Consider the following 9,085-nt stretch of genomic DNA (forward strand, 5'->3'; position numbering starts at 1 on the left):
TATATATATATATATCTGTATATACAAAATAGCATAGATATGCAGCTACTTTCTCTTAGTTCAATGAGAAAAAGTTTTGAACTAATAGTGTTTAGACAAAATATTACATCTGCATCATATGGTACTATGAATAACTACTATGAAGACAACAATATGCAATGTATTAATTACTATAACTGTCCTACTAACCTGTCTTGAAACTGTCTCATTGATATTTCTTTCTCAATAAAATTAATATAAAAAACCAAAATAAATAAAATATAAAACATTTTAAATTACCAAAAGCAGTTATGAAGAACAACTCCAGCCTAAAAATTATCGTTGAAATGAGGGAAAATGATTAAAAACTAAAAGAGAATGAAGATAAAATCACATATGAAAGAAGCTAGAGAAAATAAGAGACAGAAGTCAAAATATTTAAAGTTGAATGAAAATTATGGGAAGACCCTTTGAACACACTACAGTATAAAATTAAAATTTCAATAAGCTAAAAGCACATTGAACTATGTAGAAGTATTATTCCAGATAGTTCAACAAGTCAGAGTTCTTTGAGCTGGAATTCTATGCACTGACTGAAAGCCTCCTTTTAAGTAATAATAGTGACTTGATTTTGTAAGTCTGAAAATTCCTCAAAGAATTTCAGTAATAGTGGAAGTTAACCCATTGAGTCCTTACTTTGTGACAGGTTGCATTCTAAATGGATGTCTGTTATTTCATGTAGTTTTTCCAACAACACTGAGAAATATTACTATTTATAGCTCTATTTTATAGGCATGAAAATGTAGGAAGTTAAAGAATTTCCCCAAATTTTCCATTTGGTTATGAAAATCTCTTATTAAAGATTTGCGTGTTCAGAAATGGTCATTTGAAAGATGGCTGAATCACAAGGGCTGTGACTTAATCCATGGATGAAACCCCTGATGCATGCATAGTCTGATGGCATTGTTGGGAGGTGGGCCCTAGTGGCTAGGAGTAGATCAAGGGTGCATGGATTTGGGGACAGTACTGTACCCCTACACCTTTCCTCTCTGGCTCTTTCTCTCTCTGCATCCCACCTGCAATGAAGTAAGCAACCTTTCTTAGCCATGACCCTCTGCTGTGATTTTCTGCTCATCAAAGGCCAGAAAGCAACAAAATCAGTTCATTGAAAGACCACTTTGCCGTAAAAAAAAAAAAAAAAATCTATCTATCTATCTATCTATCTATCTATCTATCTATGTAGATAGATAGATAGATAGATAGATATGCATATCTGTATATACAAAATAGTTAGCATAGATCTACTTTCTCTTAGTTCAGTGAGAAGAAAGTTTTAAACTAATAGTGTTTAAACAAGATGTCATGTCTGCATCTTGTACTATGAATAACTACTATGAAGACAACAATATGCCATGTATTAATTATCATAACTGTCCTACTAACCTATTTTGAAACTGTCTCATTGCTATTTTTCTCAATAAAATTGATATTAAGAAAATAGTTGAAACCTCTCAAACTGTGAGCCACAAATAAGCCTTTCTCCTTAAACTGCTAGTTTCAGATTTTTTGTCATAGAAAGTTCACCAAAGGTTGAATCTCTAGTAAAATAGAGAAATCTATTTCAAAAATTAAGTTTAAAAAAGATACTTGTAGACATATAGATACTTAAAACTAGAAATTCGAAAGAAATAAGTACAATTTAAAGAAAAATGGAAAATTTTCATGATTTTTTTTAAACTAAATTCCCGTGTCATCGCTCTGAGAAACGTAGCACATAGATCAATATCAGTTTTCAAGGGCTTAGCATCAGATTTGTGGTTTTGGTTTGATTTGATGTGGTTTGGAATGAATGAGAATATTCAGGCTGGTTTTTAAATAACAGCAGACAACTCTACAAGACCTATTGCATGGGGCCACACAAAGATTAATGACTGTTGTCAGAGCATAACCACATTTTAAAACCAAAATGTTTGCACACATTTTCTACCCCTCCCTCTTTCTTAATGAATCTCTATTTTTGGATTAATAAAATTATGTAAGTAAACATATGTTCTATGATTTCATAAATAACTTACAGGATGCCTTTTGGTATATGTTTTGCTCTAAACAAGGAGAAAGAGGGTCAAGGAAAGGAGACATTGAAGGATTTATTTGTTTCCTTTCTGGAATGAATCATGGACATGAGTTGCAAAGATAGGTAAACAGACTCTTGTGAAAGAATTTTTGTATGTTTTCTGTCCCCTGCTATACTTGCTGAACAGTGAGGACCAATAACAAGAAAAATTATATTTGTTTTTATCACAAAATGTAAAAAAAAATTCAACTATAAGATATTACCTCCTAGCAATAAGCAATTGTTTATTGCTTAGCTAAATGAAGTTTGTATCATCATGAAAGAAGAATAGTTTAGAAAAGTGTATCCATGGAAAGTTACCTAACTACAATTTAATCAAGCAGGAACTTCTGGAAAGATATTTGCTTTATTTCAATCAATGTAGAATAATATAATCTATGTTATCAAAAGAGAGCACAGTGGCTTCTCTTTTATATTCTTCCTTATAATTCTTATTTGCTTTTTAAGTCAATATTTGAAAGACAAAATGAAAAGACACATAGTAAGAACATTTGATTTTCAGATCTATTACATAAATGAACTTTTCCAAGTTTCAAAAAAATAATGTCTATTATAATAATTTCTAGTTGGAAAGCTAATTCAGGAAAAAAAATCAAACTTGACCTTTTCCTGAACTGAACTAAACTGAATTGAACCTTTTGGGGCCAATAGCAATCCAGTTTACTTCTTGAAGACTTCAAAATGCGTGCTGTTTTTAATTATAATGACTTTCACAAATAGTTCATCGCCATAATTCTGTATTAGTCAGGCATGTGTCAGACCAGTACAGCACAGTGCTTCTTGCCTTTTGACCTCCATCATTTTGCTCTTGCTTAATATCCACAAGAGATCGACTGATACAACAGAGGATTGATGAACATAAACAGGAACACTAAGACATAAAGTGTTATAGTCTTAATGAAATATTTAAATTTAGGGAAAAATTAGTTGTACAACCAAAAAATGGTAAAGAACACTCGTGTTAATTGATTTGCTTCCTCATTATTGGTGTGAATCGGGGGCACAGGAATGTTCACCACATGATTATTAATTTTACACTGCCAAATTCTTTATTTTATTTAGTTTGCAAATTTATCACTAAGGACATACTGTGAATATTTTAGAATGAAAACTAAATTGTAAATCCTCTCTATAACTTTAACTTCTTGCTGATTTCTCCTGTTTCCTGTTGCATACAAAAATTGGTCTTTAAGCTTTCCTAACCTCTAATTGATGAATTTATCGAGTTTGCTTATAATGATGACTTTTACTAAGAAGTTTATATGCAGTTCTTTATTTAATATCCCCAAGCAGCTAACATCTCCTCCATTTGTGAAATAGGGCAACTTTCGGCTTAATGAAGTAATTTAACTTGATGATCAGAACTCTCCAATGCTTTATATCTGTTTATCTGATCAGATAAAGTAATGCATATGTTAGGTCATGTTCCTAATCGCTACAAACCACGTCATCCATCCTCTGTACTTCTTGTTCTGTGTAATCTAGACATCACAATCAGTGCACCAAACCAATCTGTAATCCATTCAAAAATCCTCTTCTCTTGCCCTTTTGAGGACTCGGATTATACTAATCTCAAATTTTAGATCAATCCTTTTTATTTCTCTTCTATTCTGTTTCTGAAAAAAATATTAGAGAACACTAATTTTCTATGATCAAAAGCCATATTGTGTATTATTTCAAACTTCAATTACAGCCTTAATCATGTGCATTAATTTTAAATTACTTATCTTTCTCATATTTCACTTTAGTTACACAAAACTATACAATTCATTAAGAGTTCCAATTCTCCCTCAGTTTTTCCTACTCACAAGGTAACCACTAATCTTAGTTTAAAAAAAAAAACAGAAACAAATGCCAGCTCTAAGGCTACCTTAGTGCCACAATGAACCCCAAGGACACAAATACAAGACCCATTTGAGCACTGGGCTATCGCTAAGGAGCAAGGCTCCAAGTCCCTTCTTGTAAGTCCAGGACACAAGACTCTCCCAGTGGACATCAGTGCTAGGACAGCACCCTTGGAAGCAAGCGCCAGGGTTGCCCCACACCAGCCCTTCTGGACTCAGGCTACCTGGCCCTAAGGTCAATCAACACATATTTACCAACACAGACAGCAGATCAGTTCCTATTGAATGCCCTCCCACAATGAACACTCTACACCCAGGCAATAAGCTTGCCTGCCTGCAAATGCAGATAGCAAGGTGTTGCAACTATAAACTCCTGCCACAATCCTACTTGTGGTACCTGCCAGCCAACCCTTCCTTTAAATGCCCATTCAGGATTACTGTGGAAATGTTTGTGGGATGGGGAGATAGCTCAGTGCAGGATGGGGGTTTGATCCCTGGTACCACATGCCGTGCCAGCTCTGGAACCCCTGGTGTGCTACGCTGGCCGCACTATGCTGGTCCTAGTTACACATGCCTGTAATCCCAGCACTAGGGAGGCTGATACAGGAGGATCGCTGTGAGTCCAAGCTACATAGCGTGACCCTATTCCAAATAAATAAATAAATAAATAAATAAATATTTTTTTAAAAAAACTAAAAAGAGAAAATGTTTCTGCCGAAAGTAACTAGTAAAAACTCATTGAAATGGCTCTTCTGTAAAAGTCAGATCAAGTGATATATAAATGCAAAGACACAAATGCAAAGCTGTAAGGATGAGAAAGACATGGAGCCACCAAAGAAACCAGGTTAAAAATAAATAGAGCCTAAGGAAAGAGAGCTATGCCCTGCCCTTAAAGAAAAATAATCAAGCTGTAGGAGAAGAAACATTGACAAACAACCCAGAAAAAAAAGCCACATGACCAAAATGAACAAGTCAATAAAGAGCTAAAATTACAAGGAAAAGAAACCAAACAGATATGTGAAAAATACAACTGAACTAAAATTTCAATACAGAGTTTTGACAGTAAAATTGCTTCAGTAAAGATTAGGTGCATTTTCATACAGCAACTACAAAGCATATAAAAATGTAATTAAGACAATTCCATTTACAGTGTCAAGGAGAATAGAATACATAGAAACAAACTTAATTATAAAAGTAAAAGCCTTATATACTCAAAATCTTTAAATATTGCAGAAAAAAATAAACAGACATCATAGATTGGGAAGATTAATAATGTAAAAAATGCCTACAATAATCCAAAGCATCTAAAGTTTAACAAAAATGCCTATCAAAATTTCAAATCCATACATTCACAAATGCACACAAATGAGTTCTAAAATTCACTTGGAACTGCAAAAGACTCCAGATAGCCTAAGCCAGTGATGGTGGACCTTTCAGGGACAGAGTACTCAAACAGCAACCAAAGACCTGCTTATTTATGTCAAAGTGTTGACTCTGCAATTAAACCTGAACACTAAGGCTTTGGTTTAGAAAAATGGCATATACACTTGGCTCACTTGACAATAGAGAGGGCTATGCCTGCCCATTGAGGCATATGTGCTATAGGTCATCACCACTGGCCCAAAAAATCTTGAACAAAGTTGGAGGCATCATACTTCTTAATTTTAAATTATATTACAAGGCTCTAATAAGTTGTAGTCACAATAGAACAATACCACCACAAAGACAAGCATATCAACCAGTAGAAGAAGATAAAAAGCTCTAAGATAAACATTATATGAAATTAACCAATATTCAAACAAGAATACCAAGAACACAAAACAGGGAAATATAGTCTTCTCAGTAGATGGTGCTAGAAAAGTTAGCTATCTCCATATGAGTAAATGATAATGAATCCATATCATACAGAACACACAAAAAATTAAAAACTGCTGAATGATTTAAACTATCAGACTATCCTAAAAAGTTCAAAATGAAAGAACTTTCCCTATGTCATTCTATGAGACCACAATTATCCTTATATCAAGACAAAAGCAATAACAAACAAGTATAGACCAATGTTCTTCTTGAATGCAGGTACAGAAATACTGAACAAAGGACTAGCAACTGAATCCCATGAAACATCAAAGAGATAATATACCTGTAACCTGATTGAATGGGATTTATATGAGAAGTGCAAGGGTGACACTACGTAGACAAATCAATAAATATTATACAGCACATTACCAAGTTGAGACATAAAGATCACATATTATCTTGATAAATGAAGAAAAATAATGTGAAAAGCCATAAAATTCATTGTTGGTTTTAACAAAAAAATCTTCAACAAAACAGGAATACATGAAATATACTTCTATGTAAAAAAGGCTTTCTGTGACCTATGCACAGCCAATATCATGCCCACTTGAGCAGAGCTGGAAGTCCAAGACGTGGAAGAAAACAATGATGTCCACATTTGCCATTCCTATAAAACACGTAGGAGGATTGCTCAGATCGATTGGCCAGGAAAAAAAGGTACATCCAAATTGAAGAAGGGATCAAATGACTATTGTTTGCAGATGACATACTTTTTACATGGAAAAAAAAAGTCGCCACCAAAGAACTTGTTGGTACTGACAAATTTGATAAATTTAAAAGGAATATAGTTAACATGCAAAAACAGTAGCATTTCATACATCAATAATTAGCTGCCTGAAAAGGAAATTTACAAAGCAGTCCCATTCACAACTTTATGTACAAAATAATATCTATAAAATAATCATAATACACTGAGGAATAAATTTAACCAAGGAAGACAAAAGTCTCCACAATAAAAAATATTTTAAAACACAGATAAATAAATCATAAACTTCCCATGAGAAACATAAGCATTATAGACTGAAAACAAATATGAATAGAAATTAAAATGTAATTAAAAAAGAAACCACAAAGTACTCCCAAAGTGGGAAGACAGCTGATATTTAAGATTTGGAAGAATTAATGTGGTTAAATTGTTGTATATACATATCAAAGCTAACTACAAATTAAATGCAATCCCCATCAAAACACCAATGATATTCTTCAAAGAAATAGAAGAAAAAAATCTGAAAATTCATGTAGAGCCTCAAAAGACCAAAAATCATCAAATCAAATCTGTAGAGGATATAGAAGGAAAAGGGAGGGGAGAGGAGGAAAAGGAAGGAGATGGAAGAAAAGAATGCCTTAAAATGCACTACAAAACTCTAATAATCAAACAAGTGTAGTTTGGGCGTGAAACTAGATATGTAGACTAATGGAACAAGATTTTAAAAATCTGAAATTAAGTCACTTATGTATAAGCAACTGATTTTAGACAAAAGCATCAAAACCATACATTGGGAAGGGGACTATTTCTTGAACGAATTCTCTAGGGAAATTGGATAAACATATACAGAAGAATGAAACTAGACCCCTATTTCTCATATTGTGCAATAATAAACCCAAATGGACTGTAAACTTAAATGCCAGACTCTAAACAGTAAAACCACTAGAAAACAACACAGAGGAAACATTTCCAGACTTTAGGACAGGCAAAGACTTTTGGGTAAAGTTCCAAAAGCATAGGCAGCAAAATCAAAAGTGGATAACAAACTAAAAATTTTCTACACAGAAAAGGAGTAGAAGTGAAGTGACAGCCTACAACATTGGAGAAAACTTCTGTAAACTCTGTCTAAGAAAGAGCTAATACCTAGAATACATAATAAATTCATGAGCAAAAGCCAGAAAATAAAGTCTGATTTCAAAGTGTATAAAGGACCCAAATACATTTTTCTCAAAAGAAGACACATAAATGCTCAATATTTATATGAACAAATGCTCATCACTTCCAATTATCAAAAAAAAAAAACACATCAAAATCACAATAAAATATTTTATTCCAGTTAGATGGTATATATGTTAGAGAGAGAGGGGGGAGGGAGGGAGGAAGATGGAGGAAGGGAGAGTGAGGGAAGGAGGGAGGGAGAGAGACAGACAAACAGATAGAGAGGCAGACAGGCTGGAAGACAGACAGATGGAGAAAGGAGGGAATCTTACATGATACCACTACACCAGCGGTGCTATTAAGAGACAGAAAGGAAAGAGAGAAAGAGAGAAAGAAAGAGACAGAGAGAGAAAGAAAAAGAAAGGGAGGGAGGAAGGAAGGAAGAAAAGAAGGAAGGAAGGAAGGAAGGAAGGAAGGAAGGAAGGAAGGAAGGAAGGAAGGAAGGAAGGAAGGAAGGAAGGAAGGAAGGAAGGAAAAAAAATACCTAGTGTGATCATGGGTACAGAGAAAGAAGACCTCTTATTCATTTCTGGCAAGTCTATAAATTAGCACAACCATTACTCAAAAGAGTATGGATGTTCCTCAGAAAACTGAAAATAGAACAACCGTATGATCCAGCAGTTCTCATACAATATATGTAGGTCCTGAGAATGTTAGATCGTTACATCAATACGATAGCTGTCCAATCATGGTTACTGCAGGACTATCCACAATCACCATGATGAGGAAACAACCAATAGGTCCAAATAGTGCAAATGCAAGGGTGGTACATTCCACATTTGAGCAAGTTGTCTAGGTTTTTACAAAGGAAATTTGTTCTGAGCTTCTCCATTACCACTGCCAAAATTACTGTGAATGTCTTCCAGTACTAACCCTCCACCTGTGCTTTTCATTCATTCATGATTCTGGTATTTTTTCCTTTCCTTCCTCTTCTATTCAAGCTCTAAACATACTCATAACTCTCATACAAAAATATTCTAAAATCATACCTCTTATACACACAACTTAATACATCTTCACTAATTCCTCCTTTATTACAATAGTCCTACATTTAAATAATTTGATTCCCAATGCCACTATCTTTTTTTAATCTCCCATTCCTTTTCTTTCTTTATACATATGTTTTTAATATTTTATTTATTTATTTATTTATTTATTTATTTATCTGGTACAAGGTCTCACTAAACAGCTTAAACTTGTAATGATCCTCCTGTCTCACCCTCCCCAGTACTAAGATTACAAGTGTGCACCATCACACTTAGTTTAGGTGGCTGGGTTGGTGCAGGGCCAACAAGACATGTGGTACTGGGGATGGAACCTGGGTCCTTGCACTTGCCAGGCAGATAC

This window comes from Octodon degus, unplaced genomic scaffold (genome assembly GCF_000260255.1).
Source record: "Octodon degus isolate 3935 unplaced genomic scaffold, OctDeg1.0 scaffold00009, whole genome shotgun sequence".
NCBI lineage: Eukaryota > Metazoa > Chordata > Mammalia > Rodentia > Octodontidae > Octodon > Octodon degus.